This window comes from Ziziphus jujuba, chromosome 9 (genome assembly GCF_031755915.1).
Source record: "Ziziphus jujuba cultivar Dongzao chromosome 9, ASM3175591v1".
Classification (NCBI taxonomy): domain Eukaryota; kingdom Viridiplantae; phylum Streptophyta; class Magnoliopsida; order Rosales; family Rhamnaceae; genus Ziziphus; species Ziziphus jujuba.
This window is the reverse complement of record NC_083387.1, coordinates 24,199,626-24,225,799: the sequence shown is the minus strand read 5'-3', so window position 1 is coordinate 24,225,799 and position 26,174 is coordinate 24,199,626. Positions and strand designations below refer to the sequence as shown.

At 35.8% G+C, this 26,174-nt stretch overlaps 1 pseudogene; it reads left to right on the top strand.

Moving 5' to 3' along the window:
- Positions 1-26,174, top strand: part of LOC107427632 (actin-100-like) — a 35,259-nt pseudogene that overhangs the window by 1,882 nt on the left and 7,203 nt on the right.

The window sequence follows — 26,174 nt, the reverse complement described above, 5'->3', positions numbered from 1 at the left end:
GTTTGGTTGGTAAACTAAGTATGTACGAAACTTTGCGATGTGCTTGTTAAGCACCATATGTATCCTATGTGCTTTTGCTTGCTTCTTGTGTATAGGTTGCTGTTGAAATTTCCTTCATGGAAGTTATTTTGGCATGCACACAACTGTGATATTTCAACCAATTTGGCAGTGGTTTAATAGTATTTTATTAAAAAAATTGCTTTTTAATTTACTCTCGTTCCATATTTGTAGAATCTTTGTCCTAAGTGCAGCTGTCAGTAACCATATGTTTATTAATTCCTAAGACAATAGCAGTAGCACCTTATGTTGTGAATGATAGTGAAGCTCTATTCCGTCAATACCCCAGTAACTAATATGCTTCTTAGAAGCTGACTTTGTAGTATTCTTGTTTTCTCCTTTACTTCCTAAATTATTTCTATATTCTTTACCTTTTGGGTTACTTCCAACCACAGGAATGGAAACTTACCCTATGGGAGCTTGATTATGATTACTGTCTTCATGTATTTGGGATTGGAGATGACATTTTTCTTGAAATGTGGTAAAAGCTTCTTGTTCCAATTACAAGCCGTTTTGTGCATATTCATATAGAAGCGGGTTGAGAGTTGAACATATCAATCTATGTTTATTTTTTAACAAAAAATACTTGTTTCTGTGCAGTTCAAATGATAATGCGAAGCATGAAGGAAGGGTTGTAATCATTAATGGCAACGAACAAGGCAATTGAATTGGAACCATTAATGGCAAAAGCATACTTGCCTAAAGGGTAAGTATGTTGCACACTATAGTCCAGTTATGTAAATATTAACTTCTGATGATATCTGCTGGTTGTAATTTGTAAATCTTCATTTGGTATTCAGGGTGTGTAATTCACGAGCAAGCAAATTTATGCTGTTGATTTCACCTAAGTTATCATATTTATTTACTGTTAATGTCGTTATATCCCAAACCTTGACAACCTTTTTTCCAAGTTTTTATCATATTCGTTTTTCATACTAATGTTACAATCTATCTACACATCAGTTTTTACCATTATCAATGCAATTTTTTTATATGTTTTAGGTTTTTACTGTTTGGTTACATGCTTGATCTGATGCAGAAACATCCATATCATGAGTAGTCATTTCTTTTATACCTTTTAGGCTTTATATATCCACTCCTAGTGCATTTTGTTTTGCATGCTCAAATCTCTTCATCTATCATTTATGTATTTGACATATGTGCCTTTGCAATTGCTTGTTTCTACTTTTTCCTATAAATGGACTTGTTCCCCCCAAAAAAAAATATAATAATAATTTTTCTTCTTGTAATTATGGTTATAGCTCTGCCTGCACCAAGCTTGAGGAATATTTGATTGCTAAGGTAGCCTTGGAAACAGGTGTTTCTTTGGCAGCAGGAGATGCAAGATTCACTAATGTGCTTCTTTCTGTGTAGTTCAAACGTTGCCAGGGCCATGGCAGGTCATGCTTAAAGAAGCAGATGGATCTTATGCTTGTGCTTGTGTAAGCTGATACAGATTGATTGATCTGGAGGAAATGCATCATATGAACCATCTGATGCTTGAGCACATTGCAACTATTAGCCTCCATACTAGTGACATTGTGAGTGCTAAAGCAAGTTGGTTGTTGAATTGTACCATGAACACATTTTAAATGTACCAGAAAAGAACATAATGATAATGAATGTTGTGAAATGATTGGATTGAAATTTTTGTAACTCACTAGCTTATAAATTGTAACTTGGATGTTTGTGTTGTGAACAATTTACCGAAAGTTAAGTTCAATAAATATTTGTTCAATTTGCATTCTTTTTGTCTTTCCATTTTTTCTTTCCAAAAGATGTGTACTGCTAGATAACCAACAAGAATGCATTGTTGGCATGCCTACAAATAACACCGAAAAATTTACTAAAGCATGCTCTACTCGAGCGATTTTAACCAATTTACAGGGTACAATAGGATCAACAGCTTTGAAGTAAATATGATATGCATTAAGATATGTGTCCTCTATATGTATACAAATGAATGCTGATCCATCAAATCACACAGATTTTATTTTTGAAAGGAATATAATCATAGGTTTCAACCAATGTATTCATATTACTTATTAACATGCACTCTCAGAAAGTGAATTCAGAAAAAGCATGGACATATGCATATTGTTTTTCTTTTCTGGTATATAAATACCATTGTTCACGCAAACTGTTCATGCGTACTGTTCACGTGAATTGTTTACCTGTGTTTAAACATCTTTTTTTTTTTTTTTAGAATTTTTTTTTTGGGCTAAAATACCTGTGTATAAACATCAATCTCCAGCTTCTTATTCCTGCTAACTGAAGTAAACCACATTGGCAAAATAAATGGCAAACTAGCATACATTTAGTCAAATAATCAAACAAGACTTCATGTTTCCAATACATGGCAATTTAAGGAGTCTATGATCGTAACTCAACTCTCTTTTAGTAACTAAGCTGATAGTTATTGCAATATGACCAAAAAAAAAAAAAATCAAAAACCAGGACAACAAGCCTACAGGAAAAACATATTAGGCCATCAATTTGCATCAGGCCACATGATGAAGTAAAGAATAATTGATATTTTGTTTATTGAGATTGATGTTTATACACAGGTATTTTAGCCAAAAAAAAAAAATATAGAGATATATATATATATATATATATAAGAAAAAACAAGAATGTTTAAACACAAGTAAACAGTACGCGTGAACAGTAATCATGAAGCTTGCTTTCTTAAGTTTTCTGTACTAGTTTGTAATATGGCTTTTTAAACCTAGTTAACAAATATACTCACCAATGACAGAATCCCATGAAAATAATCTAGTTTTCTACAAAACCAACGAACAAAATATCAGCTTTTTGTTTTTTGCAGAATTTACCATAGCATTGAGCATCCTATTCCTTAGAGCACTTTCCTTTTTCTTTTCAATTATCAATGTCCCATAGGATATTTCTGTGTGCTTCATCTAGCTTAAGACTTTTTAGGTCTTTTTTTGAGATGCCAATCTATCCATTGACAAACACACCTAAGTAGAGGCCAGAAAATTCCTAATAAGCATAACTCCAAAGTAGAGAAAGGTATTTCTTCCCCCCCCCCCCCCCTGCCTTCTTTTTTTTTTTTCTTTTTTTTTTATAACTTTGAGAGGGAAAAAGTAAAATGTGTTCGAACCAAGATCAGCAATTTTTCTGACCCCACAGATAATTGAAGGGAACATAGCCTTTACAAGTATTAGACACCACAAACAAAGACCTTCTGTAACATCCGGTCCCAAAGTACAACGGAAATTTTCCAACTTTGACGGAGGTTGACCGTTGACCGTTGACCGTTGACCCAAGGGGTTAAAAGTTGACTTTTTGTTCCGATTGGAATTTTAGGTTGACTGAGGTACCGTTACGAAGTACACGTTGGCACGAGTTCGTAGACTAGTAGCACGTTGAAAACGGAGCTACGGTTTGAAAGTTATGAGCAAAACAAGTTGAGGTCCAAACTGTCCAAGGGGTGCCGGAGTTGACTTTTTATTCATGCAAAGTTGAGCTTTGAATCATGCATGGTTGTGAAGTGCTCGTCGATAGGAGTCCGTAGACTAGCAGCACGTCCGATTTGGACATATGATTTGAAAGTTATGGACCTGTAGAGTTTTTCAAATACTGTATTATTTTAATATTATTTTTAACATGTAACGATGTGCCACGTGTGACTTAATAAATGTGACCATGTGTCACTATGTTGAGATGCCACATGTCAACCATGCTTAATACCAAATTATTTTATTATTGTTATTTTATATAATAATATTATTTTTTAATATTATTTAATTATTTTATTTTCCTTTTTCTTTTTCTTTTTCTTTTCTTCTCCCCACGTGGGGAAAAGGGGGGGGTGTGGACGTGGGGGGAATTTCTTTTCTTCTTCTTCTTCTTCTTCTTTTCTCCCCCGACGGGTCCACTTTCCTCCTCCTTCATCTCCGGCTGATTGATCACCGTGCGAACGGCAGCAGGCCACACGCACTGGACAGACCGGTGACCCGCGATGGCATGACCTCCGCCACTCAATCTCCGGCCGGTGGAGTGGCTAACTCGCCGGGATCGGCGCGTAATGCAGGCAGTCGGCTTCCTCCCCATCGGCTGGTTTTCCGATGGCCACCGGTCGTGCAACCGGTCCTTTCCCACTAATTTGGACCCTCTGATTCCGATTCTGAGCTCCAATTAACTAAATTCCCATCGATTTGCAAGATACGAAGGGATCAAGACCTGCCAAAGCTTTCCGACCACCGCCTGTCGAATTAAGCTCAATGGAGGTCGGTAATGTGATCCTCATCTCACAAGCTTTCCATAGACATATAATTTGTCAATTTTGGTTTACATTTGTGTTAGACCCCCCGGGTACCGGATATTATTTACCTGAATAAAATATTAATTTATTTGACTGTGTGTGAATTGTGTTCTAGGAGCACGGGTGAGTCGTGGAATTGATCCCATGGAGGATCTTAGGTTAATTGCGTGCTCCAGGTGAGTGACCCACCTTTAAACCTAATTTGGGGTAATCAATTATATTTAATTGGTGTTTAATTGATGTTTGAAATTATGCTCATGTGGTGCAATTTAATTATTATTTTATTGTGATTTAATTTTATTTATTATGCATGAGCAAGGTATTTCCAATAATAAATCGTATGTGGTTTTAATATTATTTTTGGGCATAATTGGTTTAAATATTTTGTGAAAATATTTGTTTAAATTGGTGGTTTAATTTTTATAATTATGTCCGTGTAATATTATTTGTTGAACCTCGTGTTACGAGAAAAATTATTGTTTTATTGTTATCGATGTTATCGTACCGGGTTTGTTCAAGGAAAACATGTGGGATGGTAAATTTGAAAATTGGTATATTTCCCACGGTAATTTTGGAAAAACGGTACGGTTATAATTAATTTAGTAATTATTTTAGACGCACTCATACAGTATTGGTGTTCCGGTGTATATGTGGTTAACTAATATAGATTTAGGCCACGTAGTCTTTTAAGAAAGAGTCGCTAAATAGACAAAAAGGCGATGCATTTGTCAACAACTGCATCGCCGTTTCACCCAACCAATTTTTAACTTTTTTTCAATTTGAAAGTTATTTTTAGTAATTTTTTAATTTTGCAAATATGCTTTTTTTTTTTTAATTTATAGATGAGCAATCAACAAAACTAATTAAAAATTAAAAAAAAATGGAATAGGAGATGCATTTTAATGGAATTGCATCGCCTGTTCCTTCAAATGTTTTTATTTTTTATTATAAAAAAAGCAATTTAATAGACTTTCAATTTTTAAAAATAAGTAAACTATCATTGACCACAAACACATGAAAGTTAAGCTTATTTAACATACTATGTAGATAAATTGGTCAATAAATACTTGTTAAATTAGAATTTTATATTCGGTACCCTATCTCAAATTAGATCTTGAGATATTTTGTGTCTTATCTATACACATATATGTGAATAACTGAGAAGAGCATTGATAAAACTATTTTCTATTTTTAGATCAATAGAATTTATGTTCATTGGATTGCTACATGAATATATTTGTAGATGAACAATTAAAAAATTATTTAAAGATTATAAAGAAAATATAAAAAATGAAACAGGCGACGCTTTTCGACCATAATGCATCATTTGATCCCACGATTCAAGAACAGGCGACCTTCTTGAAGAGAATGCGTCGTATGTTCTCTCAATTAAAAAAAAAACAAAAATTTTAAAAGACATGCAAATTTTATAAAGAATAAAGGTGTACTTGAAAAACAGAAAGATAAACAGCAATCTTCGATATTTTGCTTCGCATTTTTAAGAAATATTTTTAGTTTTTATTTATAGATGAAAAATAAAAAATTAATCAAAGAAAAAAAAAATGCAATTGGGAGAAAAGGCACTTTTTGTCATTTTTTGAAAATTTTTGGCGCGTTTTAAAATTTTTATGCGCTCCTTTGAATCCATTTTCTTTTTTAAAACTACATCACGTACACCACCTAATAGATATTAGATTTGGAAGCAATATAAGAGAGACTTGAAGAGTGAGATATTTGGGGTTTCATTTTTCATTTGCCTACGTTGTCATCGGCCGGGAAACTGGATTTCTCTATGTCGCCCTCATGATTTTCTGGGTTTCTTCTTTCTTTGTCTCCATCGTTTAGGTGAGTTTCTTTTTTCTTTGTGGTTGGCGGAGACATGAGATGGGTTTTTTTTTTTTATCATTTTAATTGCAGGTTAAGTTCGTTGGGTTTTATTAATCTTGCTTTTGTAGAAATTTTGTTTGTGATATTGCTTGACATTGTTTTGCTAAGTTCAACAAGTATTTTATGTTGAAGATCAACTTGATTCAAGATGATTTATTGTTTTAACTTCACCACAATATCGTACTTTTGTTGAAGAAGATGTTCTTGGAGATACTATAATAGCTCACAATTCATTTGTCATATAGTTGCCAAGTATTGATGAAAATGATAATGAGGATGAATGTGAGAGTGATTATATTTATAATGACTATGAAGGGAGAAATGTGTCTCGCCAAATCTTAAAAACAATGGTAATATTCTTTAAATTTTTATTTACTAAGTTACAAATTTAATAATGATTAATATTTTATTTAATTTACATAAGTGTTAATAACTTTTTTAAATTTTCCATATGCAGCATGAGGGTATAATATCATCAACAAGAGGACGTCAACTTCCATCTCAATGAGTATGCAATCATGGATTTTAATTAATATTAAATTTGTTATGAAAAATACAATAGTTTACAAATTATGTAAAAATATATCAATGAGATGATATTTAATTTATTTGATAATTAATTTGTTATGAAAAAATATTTATTTTAAATTTTTGTATTCTAATTATTTTGGATAAAGTTATTTTTCGTTCTTTTTGTATTTTAATTATTTTTATATTTTTACTATTTTAATCATTTTTCACAAAATTTGAAAAAATTTAAAAAAAAAAAAAAGAAGGGGCAACACATTAACAAATAATGCCTCGCTAAAAGTGTCGATGCGTCGCTAAATAGGCAACTCTATTAATGCGTCACTAAATAGGCAACTCTATTAAGGCAATTCTATTATTACGTCGCTAAATAAGCTATTCTATTAATGCGTCGCTAAATAGTCAGTTCTATTAATGCGTCACTAAACAGGCGACTTTATTAATGCGTCGCTAAATAGACGACTCATTAGCGACTAATATATTTAGCGACGCTATATGAAACAGTCGCTAATATATTTTTAGCGACATTGTGGTGAAGCATCACTAAATAATACGTCGCTATAAGTGGATTGATAGAATGCGTCGCTAAAAGTCAATATATGTCGCTAAAAACTAAAAGATAGGTGACTCTCATGCTGCGTCGCTTGTTGTCTTATGGATTTAGCGACAGGACGTTAGGTGACGCTGTGCGATACATTATTGTTTATTTTGTGCGACGCATTTATTGCATCATTTATCAATGCGATTCTAGCAGTGAAAGTACTGAACTTTATTTGGTCTATCTGATTACAGAAAATGCAGAATTGGATGAAGAACCAATTACATCTGAAACTGATCAGGAAACAAAACCAGACTTCCATTTTTCATATTTTCCATCTGAATTAATTAGCATTAATTAGAAAAATTGAAATCACCATTATTCTATATATGTACAATTTTGACTTATTTAGAGGGCACTATTCCAATGTGAACATTAATTAGACAGCTTGCTAGAACTTGGTATAGAAAGTGGATTCACTTACAGACTTAACTAATTCCATAATAATTATGAACTGAAGGTATTAAATGTGATGGATGTTGTGGAACATTAAAGCGTCGAGATGGATTGGTATAGAACAGTTTTTCCAAAAACAAAGATGCGCTGGGGTATTATACAAATCAAAGGTAATTGAGGAATTATAATTTTATCTAGCTTTGATTCATAGACTAGGAGATAATGATTCTGTACCTCTTCCATAATATATTGCTCTGGTTTGATTCCAAGAATTGTAGAAACAGGCTCAAATTCTGAATCTAGCTAGACCGCCAAGAGCATATGCAAGGAAATCAAAATCCACTTATCCTCAATTAATTAAAAAATTAAAGATATCTTCGTCAAAGTCGGACTACATATGTATAACATGGAACAATATTTTCCTCCACTCAATTATTTTAGTTGTCACATGATTATTTATCCATATATTGGTTTTCATCCACATATATACTCTACAAAATCCACTTATCCTCAACTAATTAAAAAATTAAAGGTATCTTCATCAAAGTCAGACTATATATGTATAATATGGAACAATATTTTCCTCCACTCAATTCTATTAGTTGTCACATTATTATTTATCCATATGTTGGTTTTCATCCACATATATACTCTAAATATGGAACGATGAAATTTTCCTTTAATCACTTATCAGTTTTCTCGGATGATCAGGAAAAAATGGAAAGTAGAAAATTGGAAAGAACCGTTGATGAAGGGAGAATTATACAGTGAATAGAAAATTAAGGAATGGGAAAATTTGACGTTAGCTTAATGATGTTATTTTGTTCAATTGGACAATATGAAGACGTGAATGTATTTGAAATTAATATGGCTACCTCTCATGGATGTGTGTACCATATTAGTACCCCACACATGGTCATGTACGAATAATTTCTCGGTGGATGATAAGGTTTGATGCTTTCTCTTTTGCCAATTATCCATATAAACTTACTTTTTTTTATTTTTTTATTTTTTTATTTTTTTATTTTTTTATTTTTTTTCCAATCATATAAACTTACCTAAGGGAGCATATATCTTTTGGCTCAATTAACGGATTATTTTATTAGGGATAAAACTATATGGTTAAAGAAGACTACCCCCATGGATGCGAGATTGCTGTTAGATAGAATCGTCAGCTCGGGCCAATATGCTCATTGCTGGGATTATACTATGTATTCGTTTGCTAAGGAATTTGGTTATGAAGTGCCGGTTCATTACATTCTTGTCGCGACTTCAGCAATCACCGGTGACTTCATGAAAGAAGTCGCCCTTCTTCCTTTCACATTTGTGTTTGGTCATACACAAATGTACCATAATGGAAATAGTTATTAGTCTTAAAGCATCTTTAATGGGAATATAAATTGTGAAAATAAACATTGTAAATAAGTAATATACACATAAATCTTACTATTTATCATCATTGGTAATAATCGCCAATTTATATGGTAAATTTAATTGAAGCATTTAATTATATTATTTTTTATATTAAAATCCTAAAAATGAATATTTTAATAGTAACCATTTAAGTTATCATCTAATATGCAAGTCTAGCTGGATTGTTCATCAATAATGATAAATGGGCATTTTTTTATACATAGTATTTTAGAGACGTTACTTTCCAAAGGTAATATTTATAATGAATGTCAACTTTGATGTGGCTTAAACATTGTCACAGTAAATATTTACTTTTAGGCATTATAAAGATTCCTAAATTCAAAATTTTTCATAAAAATTAATTTTTCAAAAAAAAAAATTTATAAAATGTATAATTAATTAATAGTCATAAATAGTTTTTTTATAAATGCTACCATTGGAAAAAAATTTTAAAACGAATATATATTTATATCACTTAAATTTATATAATATCAATTTATATATCATATTAAAACAATCATATTCACTTTTAAAAATGCTCTTAGATAACTTAAGTAGAATTTAAATAAGGGGAGGATCCACATCCTTTGATAATTTCCTAAATAGTCAAATAAATAAAATAGATACAAATTCTATTTTTTTATTAGATCCTATTTGAAACTGACAAAATTTAAAAAGAAACTGATTATTACTAATTAAACAATCAAAGTGTCCTTGGTTAGTACCGCAAGCGCGTCCTAATATCTCTTATTATACATATGCGAGTAAGTCCAAATCTTTCATGTTTTGGTCATGGATCTTCGGTATGTTGGAACTCGATGTTATTTTTTCTTTATTCTTTATTCGATAACCATCTACAGTAGATTTCTGTTTTGTTTCTTGCGAAATTCAATTTCTATCAGTTTGCAGTGGACTTTAAAGAACAATTATAACAGTTGTTCCATCTCATTTGCGAATGGGGCCCGTGATTTTTTTTTTTTTTTTTTTTTTAATATGTTAATAGCCCATGATTTTGGTTGGTTTCTCATTTTATGGGCTGGCGCTATTATCAATACTCTGTGCTTTCTTTCTCCAAAAAAGGAAAAATTCTTTGGGCTTCTCGTTTTGGGATTCGTAGATGAATTGGTGCACTTAGAAAAGAATGATAATTGTCAGTCTCAAAAATTCAATTTTCATTATTAAAGTATATGAAGTCACAGTTCTTATTACTATCCTAAAGAAAAGAAAATTTGATTCAATATGAAATTTCTAATTTAAATCTTGATGTCTATTAAATAATCACATTAATGTAACTGTAATTGTTATTCTCAATCCCATTGGATTTTTTTTTTTTATTCATATGATTTATAATCGAATTTTTATTTATAAGGGCCATTAAAATTATCCATTGATTTATTCAACCCATATTTGTCTAGTTCTTTTTTCAAAATTTGTTTCACAATTTACTTTCTAAATTAGACTAACTAGTTATATTATAATATTAGATTTATCAAAATATTCATCAAAGTTATCGATCAAATAATATAGCAGATGCTGCGGCAATATTAAATTAGCTTATTTTTTTCACTTTTTTCATTTGAGAGTTCAATCATATTATATATTTAATTAGCTTTTTTTTTTAATCCATTTTTTAATTTAAGAGTTCAGTCAACTTATATAAATATATAACAATCATAATATCTTATCATATGTAACTTCATAAATAAATTTGGTGAATATTTTAACACCTGTAATACTACTGTTATTTATTTGGTGCGTGTAAATTAATTGCGCTAGCCTTTAGCCTCTATCCTACGCTGTCTACATGATTAAGATGTATTATTTCCATTTGCAAAATTGAAGGAAAAAACCAAGAAAACTAGCAGTGCAGTGATAAACTAGCAGGGCGCTATTAGTATTATTATTTCCATTCATTCTAAAATTATCTTTTTTATAAATGTTCACATGATAAAAAAATACGGACATTCATACTATAAAAAGATCCTATATACATATATATAAATATATAGTTATAACACATATCTCATAGCAGATGGGGACGTATATATCCGGTAAAATATTTATATTTATTAGATTATTTTGAAAGGAATTTATACATACAGCAGGGAAAGATGGCTTACCATGTAAGTTGCATGGGTCCTCGGCCATAGTATTTCATACCTAGGACAAAAGGATATTCAAAAGAAAAAGCGCAATAATCCAAATATGCATCCTCTGCTCTCGGATCCGAAACACGGCAATATCCCTAAGTGTATCGGTCGAGAAATTTGCCAAAGGCCTCTATAGACATGCAGATGTGCGTATATATGTATCCTATATATATCAAATTTTGTAATGGATCATGAGCTGCGCAAATTCATATATTCTAGCTAATTAGGCCTTTCAAATTTTGTTGTATGATTCTAATATGTTAGTACGTCAATCCCCAAAACCTTAAACTATTGATCACATATATACATATATAGAATTTTTCTGATCAAGACCTTTTATATAATTAACTTTTGATTGGATCAAGAGTTGAAAGTTGAAAATACATTAAAGATTTACTCTAATCCATTTGTCCCCAAAAAAATCCATATAAAGTTTTATTTTGCCATTTTAGTATTTGATTATACATAGACTCAAATTAATTAATCAATATATTTTTAAATCTCAATAATTTGAACAATTTGATAATTAATAAAGATGATCCATCCTAATAAAAGAGTCGCTAAATATTTTTATACATAGTTTTGCTAAAAAATGCATTAATATTAGTGCACCATCAATCTATTGTCAATAATAGGCTATATATTTTAATCTATTGTCAACAATAGAAAGGGCATGCATTTTAGCAAAGCCATATGTATATATTTGTGTGTGTGTGTGTGTGTATATATATATACACATATCATTTTGATATGGTAAGCAGTATTTGACTTACCATCAGTTGCTCACATATACTAACAATAATTACTGGTTGGTTGCAGTCAAATTTTATAAATTGATCTTTCCTTATTAGATTTTAATTAAAAAAAGTTATATATTTAGATGTGTCATTATTTGAACGATGAAAGTTTGGCATATTATAGGAGCCATACTAAAAAAGTTCACCATGTAAGATCCTCACAAGTCATTTCCATGTCACTACCTCATAGATATGTTATTAACAGAATTTTAAATTAAAAATTGTTGTAATAATAATAAAAAATAATAATAATGCTAAAGCCATCAAAAGATGTGGCGTGGAATTTTTTAAATTCATTTTTCATGGATTAGTAGAGTATAGTTTTACAATAATATTATAGGTACCAAAATATTTATCAATATTATTTATTAAATGACATATATTGATATATTATTTGTTAACATATTCATATATTATTTATATATTTTAAATATAAGAAAACAAGTTCTTCAATGGATAAATGAATAACAAAAATAAAGCAATCAAATATTACTACGTCATTCACTATATTATTTTATAAACAAATTTGATAAATATTTTAATAATTCTAACATAATTGATAATTATTGATAATTTTAGTATTATTGATTATCTTATTGTCAACCATTAATGTACTGTTGGCAAACAAAATTTAATGTACAATTTTGGTACTCTTTTCCAAAACCTTAGCTCATAAATTGACTCCTTTAAAAAAATAAGAGTCACCTTAATTAATCATAAAAAGTTCTAGTACTCTCGGAGTACTATACAGCAAGGTATTCCTTCATATGATTTGATGCCACGTGACTACATTTTCACATTATTTAACACATCACTCTCTCCCATGTCAGACTTTTTCTTTCCCATACGTGGTTGACTCATAGCTTTCTGTCAGGACCCGTCCAGAATTCCTCCCCGAATCCTAGACAAGCCCTGATCCCAGGGAAATACCACCGAACCTTGCAACGCAAAATCCGGCAGCACCTCCCCTAAGGGTAGGACTAACCAAAAATTACCTGCACTGAAAACACACTTCTATAAACATCCCCTTATTCCTCCCACAATACTGCAAATTGATTCCACAAATTTCAGTACTTCAAATAACAGTAAATTAGTGCATAGATAGTAACTACACGTCCAATACAGTATACAGAGCATTATACAATAAATGTAGAATTTATACAATGACAGATACGGAAACAATACAGGATGGAGAGGAAAAAGGGAAGAAATACTTCTTGGACTTTCGGCAATGAACTGAGACGTTGGGCTTGTCCCGGACAATCAACTTCTCTCAACCTGGACCTAGGGGAACGGAATTTAAAAACGTGATATGCTAATCATCTCAATGAGTGACCCTATCTACTGTACACCTTTAATATTAATAATATACCAAATAAAGGGATTTAATTAATCAATACCGAACAATTAAATAAATAAACAATTGAGGTAACAATTTCTCTCAAAACCCTCACTATTCACTCCGTTGGAAATGTTCCCCTTTTAAAACATTTTCACAAAACCCGATATTCGTATTTCCCGAAAACCAAGGGACCAAATAATTTAATAAACAACAAATAAATAAATAAATACCCCAAATATAAATAAACTGTAATAAATTATAATAAATAATTTTGTACTCTTTGGGGTTTGAAATTTCTATCCAAAAAATTTGTACTTGACGCACCACACCATATACCAGTGATGCCCTCCGATACCCAGCGTCCTGAGCACCGACTGGCGGGGAGATTAAAGAGAGAAACTTGCAAACGGCACTTCGGCGTCCCGACAGTACCGCTGCTGAAACCATCATCCCGGCCAAGGAGGGGGGCGGCTGTGGCCAATAACAAACTTGCCTGCCCACGGTCCAATGGCAACTCACGGGTGAAATAATAATACTTGCGTGCTGAACCATATATACATATACCAGAACACCAATACTGTGTGAATGCGTCTAAAATAATTATTAAACCAACCGTACCGTTTTCCAAAATTACCGTGGGAAATATACCAAATTTTCACACTTACCATCCCACATATTTTCATTCAACAAATCGGTACGAAAACATCGATAACGGATAAAAATAATTTTCCTCGCAACACGCGGTTTAACAATTAATATACTACGGGCATAATTAAGAAAATTAAACCACCAATTCGAACAAATAATTTTCTTAAAATATTCAAACCAATTATGCCCAAAAATAATATAAAATCCAATCATAACGAATTACTGAAAATACTTGCTCATGTGTAATAAATTCCATTTAATCACAATAATAAAAATCAGGGATTTCTTAATAACCCAAAAATTCCATTTAGCACCAATAGGTAAATATATGTAAAATAATATCTTTTCCCGACTATATTTAAAGTACACCACATGAGCATAATTTAATTACCCCAAAATATTTATTAAAGGTGGGTCACTCACCTGGAGCACGCAATTAAACCATGATCCACCATGGGATCAATTCCACGACTCACCTGTGCTCCTAGAACACAATTCACACACAGTCAAATAAATTAATATTTTATTCGGGTAAATAATACCTGGTACCCGGGGGGTTAAACACAAACGTTATCCAAAATTGACAAATTATATGTCTATGGAAAGCTTGTGAGATGAGGATCACATTACCGACCTCCATTGAGTTCAATTCGACCGGCGGTGGCCGGAATTTGGTCGGAAAGATTCGGCCGGTTTTGATCCCTTCCTATCTTGCAAATCGACGGGAGTTGAGTTAATTGGAGCTCAGAATCGGAATCAGAGGGTCCAAATTAGTAGGAAAGGACCGGTTGCACGACCGGTGGCTGCCGGAAAATGGGCAAACTAGCGACACACCGGTCGCCAGCGTTGGAGGCCAATCCCGGCGCGTCTGCTGGCCATTCGGCCGGAGATTTGGCCGCCGGTGTCGTCCATGTAACACCCCGTCCCAAATCGCACCGGAATCCGTGCACGTTGACCGAGGTTGACCGTTGACCGAAGGGGTCAAAAGTTGACTTTTTGACTCAGTGGGAATTTCGAGTTGACCAGGCTACCGTGGCGAAGTGCATGACGCCCTGAGTTCGTAGACTAGTAGCACGTCGAAAACGGAGCTACGGTTTGAAAGTTATGGGCAAAACAAGTTGAAGTGTAAATTGTCCAAAAGGTGCCGGGAGTTGACTTTTTTTTGTGATGTAATTTTGAGTTGACTCTTGTATGGTTGTAAAGTACGCGTCGGTATGAGTCCGTAGACTAGCGGCACGCTTAAATCGGACATGTGGTTAAAAAGTTACGGACGTTTGAAATTCGCCGGGTACCGTATTATTTTAATATATTTGGCTTAAGTGCACAGTAATGCCACGTGTCAGCTTCTGATTGGTCCACGTGGCATGAACAGTGTCACGCAGGGTTTTTATTTGTTAAAACTCTCGGGGAAGAGAGAGAATGAGAGAGAAGAGAGAGAAAGAGAGAGAGGAGAGAGAAAGAGAGAGAGAGGACCTGCCGGCCGCCGGTCATTTTCACGTTTTCCGGCCTAGTTACTGTACACGCACCGGCCATCCAGATTGCCCACCTCATTTCCGGCAAAACCTCCACATTTCACGGCGAACGGCCACCGGACGCGCCCGGATCGGACGTCCGAAGTTTGGCGGCGATTTTTCCCCCTCCACCGCCGGCCACCGCGAATCGGCACTATTCCGGCTGATATACAGTACATGCGCCAGCTATCCTTGATCCTCTCCTCAAGTCCGGCCTACCCACCAAAAATCACGGCCATCGGACCACCGACGCGCCGGGATCGGAGCGTTTTCCGGCGAGGGGTCGGAAATCTTCAAACGGTGATTTCTCCGCCGTCCGACCTCCGTTTTGCTCACCGCCGGTCCCGTTGGATTGCTCTCCTCACAATCTACAAGTCTGCAAAATTTCACAGCTAACGGCCACCGCACGCGCCGCCGCCGGCGACGGTTGCCAGTGACCGTGGCGGCCCGCCGGAAATTACTGTTCCGGCGAGTACCCGAAATTCCGGCCAGCTCCAGTCCGCAGTGTTCGACCTCCTGAACTCGAATCCGACTTCCGTTTCCGCCAATTCGCGATGGTTTGGGAGAATTGTGGAGCCGAAACCCGAAAAGCTTCCCGGCGAAATTCAAACCCCGTCGGGTACGATCCTCGGAAATTAAGACCGGATCTGTGATTAGCATCACTCGAGCTTCGATTCGGTATATAATTCGTAAATTTTAGTTATCGTTTGGTGTTCGCTCCCCGGGTACCCATTTGGGGATTACCCGAATAAAATATTAATTTATTTGACTGTCTGTGAATTTTGTTCTAGGAGCACCGGTGAGTCGTAGAATTGATCCCGTAGTGGATCGTGGGTTAATTGCGTGCTCCAGGTGAGTGACCCACCTTCAAATTAATTTTGGGAATTTAATTGGTGAATATATAATGTGTGATTTAAATATTTGGAATTTAATTTCTATGTGCCAAATATTTATTTGAATTATTGTGGAATTATTTGTGAATTTATCGGATTTAAGAAAATGTGTATTTCACCAATTTATGCCATGTGAAATTAATTTATGGTTTTGAGGATTTTGAAATTGGTGTGGTTTTAATGTTAAATTGGGCACGATTTGAATTTCAAATATTTCAAGGAAAATATTTGGTTATGTTGGTGATTTCAATTTTTATAAAATATGCCCATGGAATATTATGAGATTTGATTATGATATTTTGAGAAATTATTTATGCTTGGAAAAATGTGGATATTTGAATTGATGGATTTGGAAGTTGGTGGATTTGAAAATCATGGAATTTATGGTATGGATTATAAGGAAATTGTGGAGAATTTCCCGGTTCAAGCGGATGGATTATGCCCGCTATGCTTATGAAAAATGTGAAATTTGTTTTATGATTTAAATTTATGGATTTTATGATTTTTAGATGCACCGTGCACGTACTGGTGTTCTGATTATGTGATATGGTATATGTGATATGGATATTGTGCACACGGATATGATTAGCGCGCAGGTGGGTGTGAGTAGCGCGCAGGTGATATTATGAGGGTGTCCTGTGGATGCCATCGGAGAGGGTGGCCACCCCCCTTTGGCCGGGACACCAGGTTAGCAGCGGCGCAGTGGGACGCCACGCGACCGTATGCCGGTTTCTCTCTATAACCTCCTGTCTGGCGGTACCTCGGGACGCTGGGTACTGTTGGCACCACTGGTATATAGTGGGTGCATCAAATGATTTTCAGAACTGTGTTTTAAAAATAAAATGTTTGGAAACTGTATTGGAAAAATAAAATTAATTATTACTGCTTCCGATATTTAATTATTTGTGTCTTGGTTTTCGGGGAATATGAATAAAGGGTTTTGTGAAAATGTTTTAAAAGGGGAACCTTTCCAACTGAGAGAATTGTAAGGGTTTTGAGAGAAATTATTGGAAATAATTATTATTTATACTTATTACTGTGATATTATATGGTATAGTAGTAGGGTCGCTCACTGAGATGATTAGCATCTCACACTCTTAAATTCCGTTCCTCTAGGTACCAGGTTGTCGGTGTTCATTCGGAGCGGACTTGATCTTCCTCGCTGTTTTAGTTCGGCAGTACCCGTTTATTCTTTTATTGCAGTTGTAATATTTCTTTCACTCTTGTTGTATTTATTATGCACTGGATTACTGTATTTATTTTGGAGTGCTGTAATTTGTGGAATCAATCTGTAGTAATGTGGGAGGAATAAGGGGATGTTTTTAGAAGTGTGTTTTCAGTGCAGGTAAATTGTGGTAAGTAAATCCCTTAGGGGAGGCTCTGCCGGATTTTCCGTTGGAGAGTTCGGTAGGGTTTCCCTGGGATCAGGGCTGTCTAGGGTTCCGGGGAAGGCATTCTGGACGGGTCCTGACAGTTGGTATCAGAGCTCTAGGTTCTAGTATTCCTAAGGGACTGTGCATTGTTGTGTGTCCAATCCGTGTCTAATATCTCGTTTTACCCGCGTGAAAGCGTTGTTTCCGTTTGTCTCGAAGTAAATTCGTTGCCTGAGTTTGAATAACTCTAATCTTCGAGGGTGTCAATTAGGATCATCTAGCCTAACGGGAAATTCCTATGGCCTAGTCGATGGTCGAGGATGCCTTTTCTTTTTGAAGGTCAAGCTTATCATCGTGAATGATATCCGTTTCGTTCATGGAGAAGAAGGATGATTGCCTAAGGATGTGTGTCGATCGAATTCAAGGCGTCAAAATATTTTTTCGATCGATTATCAAAATTTAAATGCTTTTCAAAGTGGTATTTGAAATTAAAAGTGTTTTATTCAAGTATTTTTGGTTTGTGTTCGTACATGTATTTGCATGTTATATTGTTTAATATTATACTGCACCATATGGAGGCGGCGAACCAATGTGGTCCATGTAGAGCTAGCCCCATGATCATGTTGCCTACGAGCCCGGGGAATTGGACGGCCAATATAGGCAACCACCCTGGTTTGTATTGGTAGTAGAGTGTCGGCGACAGTTGGAATCATGGATTACGTAGCATGTAGAAGGTGTCGTATGTACCTCCATTACAAGCGTGCATATTTTATTTTATGCTATGGTTTTTAAGATATGATTTTGTGCACTTATTCATGTGTTTATTATTATTTCAATGTGGAGTTTTAACAATTGCCTATGCAAGTTAGGTATGTTTGAAAAATATATTTTATTATTTGTTTTATGTTATGGTTTTTCCAAGAGCGACTTAAGGGTTAAGTATCGCCAGTCGAGAATCCAAAGCAGGGTATCGTTGAGTTCAAAAAGGAGATCCTAAAGAAAGCACGCGATTCAAGGTATGCGATACACCCCAAGGGTACCAAGACGTATGGAATGCTCACTAGATGACATTGTGGTTTGGCACGATAAAGGAAGTTGCAAGATCCGAATAAAGGTACTTAGGTCACCGATAAGTAAAAGTGGGGAGATGTAAACATGGATTTCGTGCTTAAACTATCATTCACAAAGAGAAGGTACGACAGCGTTTAGAGAATCAAGCAAGATCCGGATAGCGATTAAAGTTCTACTTGGTGGTTGATGAGGTTAATGAGATGAGGATGATTCCTTAGGCATGGTTGGATGTTTAAGCATGGTTATTTTCATTCTAGAAGCTAAGATCTTGATATCTTATTTCCTTGGAGATTTAAGGTTCGTATTGGTGGTGCTTTATCGATTCAAGGTGGTTGATATTGTTGGTGGTAATTTACAATGATAAGGAGTATGATTTTTGGGACGTAGTTAGAATTTAAGAAGTGTGGAATACTTTATTGGGTTAAGGATCTAGTGATTGTTCATAGTATTGGTGGTGATGCTAGAATTAAGATTTAAATTCCTTATTGCTTGAGGTGTGGATTCATGGAATTTATTTGAAATGGGGGAAACTTAGGGTTTTCAAGAATGGTATTTGGATGTTGAGAATTTTATTCATGACCTTGATGAATTTAGTTAAAAGAAAGATTGATGTTTGTCGAGGTTAAGACTATTGGTTAATCAATAAGGAGCAAGGGTTTTATAATTGTAAGTACTAGGAGGGTAATCGAGGACAAGTGAATTAATCTCAACCTTAACTTGGTGATACCAGTATTTGAGGAAATTAGACTTAAGTTCTAATCTTACCTTTTGGATTGCTGATCGAGTTATGAGAGTTGGTTGTTGGTTTAAGGATGCATGCTTCAGGAGTTCTCATGGCTAGCTTCCAGGTACGACCGGTGTTGGTGGATCGTATAGTAGAGACCCAAATGGAAGATCCTAAGTTGAGGACAATTAAAGGTAAAGTACAAGAAGGTCTTGATCTGGAATTTTCCATAAGGAAGGATGGAGCCCTCGTGTATAACGGACGACTTTGTGTTCCGGATATCCCAGGACTCAAGAAGGAGATTTTAGAGGAGGCGCACAGCTCGATGTATGCGATGCATCCGGGGAGTGCCAAGATGTACCGGACGCTTGTTAAGTATTATTGGTGGATTGGTATGAAGAGAGAAGTGGCAGACTTCGTATCAAAGTGTTTGATTTGTCAACAAGTGAAAGCAGAAAGACAGAAGCCTTCGGGACTACTCCAACCTTTACCGATTCCCGTGTGGAAGTGGGAAGAACTTAACATGGACTTCGTATTCAAGCTTCCTTCCACACCTAGAAGGTACGACGGCATTTGGGTAATCATTGATCGTCTCACCAAGTCGGCACACTTCCTACCGGTACGAGAACGTTTTTCACCCGAGAAGTTAGCTCAGTTGTTCGTGCAACGCATTGTAAGTCTTCATGGAGTACCGTTAGCCATCGTCTCCGATCGAGATCCGCGCTACTTCACGACTATGGCGGACGTTGGCTGATGCACTAGGAGCAAGACTTAACTACAGCACCACTTTTCACCAACAGTACCCAGCGTCCCAAGGTACCGCCAGACAGGAGGTTATAGAAAGAAACCGGCATACGGTCGCGTGGCGTCCCACTGCGCCGCTGCTAACCTGGTGTCCCGGCCATGGGGGGTGGCCTACCCTCATCCGATGGCAACCACAGGACAACCTCATAATATCAACCGCGCGCTACTCACACCCACCTGCGCGCTAATCACAACCGTGTGCACACTAACCATATCACATATAAACAGAACACCAGTACGTGCACGGTGCATCTAAAAATCATAAAATCCACATATATATAATTTATATCAAAACTCACATTTTGCATAAACATAGCGGGCATAGTCCATCCGCTTGAACCGGGAAATTCTCCACAATTTCTTTATAATCAATACCATAAATTTCATGAATTTCAAATCCACCAACTCCCAAATCCACCAATTCAAATATCCACATTTTTCCAATAGCATAAATAATTCTCGAAATATAATAATCAAATCTCATAATATTCCATGGGCATATTTTATAAAAATTGAAGTCACCAACATAAGCAAATATTTTCCTTGAAATATTTGAAAATCAAATCATGCCCAAATTAATGTTAAAACCACACCAATTTCAAAATCCTCAAAACCATAAAATAATTTCACATGGCATAATTTTATAGAATGCACATTTTCTTAAATCCAATAAATTCACCAATAAATCAAATAATTATTTGGCACATAGAATTTAAATTCCAATATTTAAGTCACACATAATATTTATCAATTAAATTCCCAAAATTAATTTGAAGGTGGGTCACTCACCTGGAGCACGCAATTAAACCATAATCCACCATGGGATCAATTTCACGACTCACCGGTGTTCCTAGAACAAAATTCACAGACAGTCAAATAAATTAATATTTTATTCGGGTAAATAATACCCGGTATCCGGGGGTCAAACACAAACGTCAACCAAACTAGGCGAATAATATACCAAATCGAAGCTTGAGCGACGAGGATTACAAATCCGGTCTCCATCGACCCCAATTCCGCCGGAGGTGGCCGGAATTTGGCCGGAAAGCTTCGGTCGGTTTTCAATTCCTCGTATCTCGCAAACCGCTTCGAATTTTTGAGATTGGAGGCCATTTTTGAACTCAGAGGACCCAAAATAGGGGGAGAGGAGGTTTAATTCGGACTGGGTTGGCCGGAATACGGCGAAATCGTCGGAAATATTTCCACCGCCGCCGCGACTTCGCCGGCCCGATCTGGGCGCGTCGCCGGCCGGCCGGCAGCCAAATTTGGCTGGTGAGCTCGCCGACGTGTGGGCTTGGACGGTGGCCGGCGCGTGTAGTGAATGGGTGGCCGGAAAAGTTAAACACGGGAGAGAGAGAGACGGCCGGTGGGAGAAAAAAAGGTCGACGTGTGTGTTTTTGTCTCTCGGCTCGGGGAAGAAGAAGGAAAGGAAGGGAAAAGAAAAAAGAAAGAAAAAAAAAGAAAAAGGTGTTTTCCCACGTGGGGAAAAGAAAAGAAAAAGAAAAAGAAAAAGAAAAAGAAATAAAATAAAAATGATTAAATAATATTAATAATAATATTATTATTTAAAATAATAATAAAACAATTTGATTTTTTTTTAACACATGGTTGACATGTGGCATTTCACCATGGTGACACATGGTCACCTTCATTAAGTCACACGTGGCACATCGTTACGCGTTTAAAAATAATATTAAAATAATACGGTGTTTGTAAAACTCTATAGGTCCATAACTTTCAAACCACATGTCCAAATCGGACGTGCCGCCAGTCTACGGACTCGTATCGACGAGCACTTCACAACCATGCATGAGTCAAAGCCCAACCTTGCATGAATAAAAGTCAACTCCGGCACCCCTTGGACAGTTTGGACCTCAACTTGTTTTGCTCATAACTTTCAAACCGTAGCTCCATTTTCAACGTGCTACCAGTCTACGAACTCGTGCCAATGTGTACTCCATAACAGTACCTCAATCAACCTAGAATTCCAACCAGAACAAAAAGTCAACTTTTGACCCCTTCGGTCAACGGTCAACGGTCAAAGTCAACAGTCAACAGTCAACCTCGATCAACGTGCAAAAATTTCGACATGGTTCGGGACGGGGTGTTACAACCTTCCCCCCTTACAAAAATTTCATCCTCGAAATTTCTTATGTCGTTGAAACGCATAAGAACATCAGTCGCGGATTTGTGCATCGAGCTTCCACGTCGCTTCCTTGACTAAATTAATCACCATGAGACTCTGACAGGTCTTCGATGTCCTTTTGTAGCAACAACACGTGAATTACGCTGCATGCCGATGTCTGCTTTCCCGCTTCCACTTGTCGGCAGCGTAACTTAGCAAGTATAATAGAGGCCTCATCCACTATCACTATACTACCATCACGCCTAATAGTGACTTTAACTTTCCTCTTGTGCAACTTTCCTTCTCATGCCCACTAATTAAGGATATTCAAATTAGTCCACGAGAACACGATCTGCAAGTCTTGGCCATAGTCGAACGCTAACCATAAAGTGCTTCTAAAGCATGCATCCTTAAACCAACAACCAACTCTCGTAACTTGATCAGCAATTCAAAAGGTAAGATTAGAACTTAAGTCTAATTTCCTCAAATACTGGTATCACCAAGTTAAGGTTGAGATTAATTCACTTGTCTTCGATTGCCCTCCTAGTACTTACAATTATAAAACCCTTGCTCCTCATTGATTAACCAATAGTCTTAACCTCGACAAACATCAATCTTTCTTTTAACTAAATTCATCAAGGTCATGAATAAAATTTCTCAACATCCAAATACCATTCTTGAAAACCCTAAGTTTCCCTCATTTCAAATAAATTCCATGAATCCACACCTCAAGCAATAAGGAATTTAAATCTTAATTCTAGCATCACCACCAATACTATGAACAAATCACTAGATCCTTAACCCATAAAAGTATTCCACACTTCTTGAATTCTAACTACGTCCCAAAAATCATACTCCTTATCATTGTAAATTATCACCAACAATATCAACCACCTTGAATCGATAAAGCACCACCAATACGAACCTTAAATCTCCAAGGAAATAAGATATCAAAATCTTAGCTTCTAGAATGAAAATAACCATGCTTAAACATCTAACCATGCCTAAGGAATCATCCTCATCTCATTAACCTCATCAACAACCAAGTAGAACTTTAATCGCTATCCGGATCTTGCTTGATTCTTTAAACGCTATCATACCTTCTCTTTGTGAATGATAATTTAAGCACGAAATCCATGTTTACATCTCCCCACCCGACATGGAAATGGGCAAGGATCGAAACTACTTCAAACATTTCTATTCCCCACTTTTACTTGTCGGTGACTTAAGTACCTTTATTCGAATCCTGCAACTTCCTCTATCGTGCCAAACCATAATGTCATCTAGTGAGCATTCCATACATCTTTATACCCTTAGGGTGTATCGCATACATTGAATCACGTGCGTCCTTTAGGATCTCCCTTTTAAACTCAACGATACCCTGCTTTGGATTCTCGACTGGCGATACTTAACCCTTAAGTCGCTCTTGGAAAAACCATAACGTAAACCAAATAATAAAATATATTTTTCAAATATACCTAACTTGCATAGGCAATTGTTAAAACTCCACATTGAAACAATAATAAAAACATGAATAAGTGCACAAAATCATATCTTAAAATCCATAGCATAAAATAAAATATGCACGCTTGTAATGGAGGTACGTACGACACCTTCTACATGCTACGTAATCCATGATTCCAACTGTCGCCGACACTCTGCTACCAATACAAACCAGGGTGGTTGCCTATATTGGCCGTCCAATCCCCTAGACTCGTAGGCAACATGATCATGGGGCTAGCTCTACATGGACCACATTGGTTCGCCGCCTCCATATGGTGCAGTATAATATTAAACAATATAACATGCAAATACATGTACGAACACAAACCAAAAATACTTGAATAAAATACCCTTAAATTTCAAATACCACTTTGAAAATTATTTAATTTTGATAATCGATCGGAAAAATATTTTGACGCCTTGAAATCGATCGACACACATCCTTAGGCAATCATCCTTCTTCTCCTTGAACGAAACGGATACCATTCACGATGATAAGCTTGACCTTCAAAAAGAAAAGGAATCCTCGACCATCGACTAGGCCATAGGAATTCCCCGTTAGGCTAGATGATCCTAATTGACAGCCTCGAAGATTAGAGTTATTCAAACTCGGGCAACGAATTTACTTCGAGACAAACAGAAAGAACGCTTTCACGCGGGTAAAACGAGAGATTAGACACGGATGGGACACACAACAATGCACAGTCCCTTAGGAATACTAGAACCTAGAGCTCTGATACCAACTGTCAGGACCCATCCAAAGTTCCCCACCGGAACCCTAGACAAGCCCTAATCCCAGGGAAACCCTACCGGACCCTCCTATGGAAAATCCGGCAGAACCTCCCCTAAGGGATGGACTTACCACAAAATTCTCTGCACTGAAAACGCACTTCTATAATTGTCCCCTTATTCCTCCCACAGTACTACAAGTTGGTTCCACAAATTTCAGCACTTCAATATAAATACAGTAATCCAGTGCGAAATAAATACATAACTGTCCCATACAGTATACAGAGCTTTATGAAGTACTACAAAGTATAGAATACAGCAAGAGTGAAAGAAATATTACAACTGCAATAAAAGAAGAAACGGTACTGCCGAACTAAAACAGCGAGGAAGATCAAGTCCGCTCCGAATGAACACCGACAACCTGGTACCTAGAGGAACGGAATTTAAGAGTGTGAGATGCTAATCATCTCAGTGAGTGACCCTATCAACTATACAATATAATACCACGGTAATAAAATAGATAAATAATAATTATTTGGAAATAATAATTTCTCTCAAAACCCTTACCATTGTCTCAGTTGGAAAGGTTCCCCTTTTAAAACTTTTTCACAAAACCATTGTTCGTAATCCCCGAAAACCAAGACATCAAATAAATACCAGAACAGTAATAATTATATTTTTAATTCCAATACAGTTTCCAAACATTTTATTTTTAAAACACAGTTCTGAAAATCATTTGATGCACCCACTATATACCAGTGGCGCCAACAGTACCCAACGTCCCAAGGTACCGCCAGACAGGAGGTTATAGAAAGAAACCGGCATACGGTCGCGTGGCGTCCCACTGCGCCGCTGCTAACCTGGTGTCCCGGCCATGGGGGGTAGCCTACCCTCATCCGATGGCAACCACAGGACAACCTCATAATATCAACCGCGAGCTACTCACACCCACCTGCGCGCTAATCACAACCGTGTGCACACTAACCATATCACATATAAACAGAACACTAGTACGTGCACGGTGCATCTAAAAATCATAAAATCCACATATATAATTTATATCAAAACTCACATTTTGCATAAACATAGCGGGCATAGTCCATCCGCTTGAACCGGGAAATTCTCCACAATTTCTTTATAATCAATACCATAAATTCCATGAATTTCAAATCCACCAACTGCCAAATCCAGCAATTCAAATATCCACATTTTCCCAATAGCATAAATAATTCTCGAAATATAATAATCAAATCTCATAATATTCCATGGGCATATTTTATAAAAATTGAAGTCACCAACATAAGCAAATATGTGGCCGGAAAAGTTAAACATGGGAG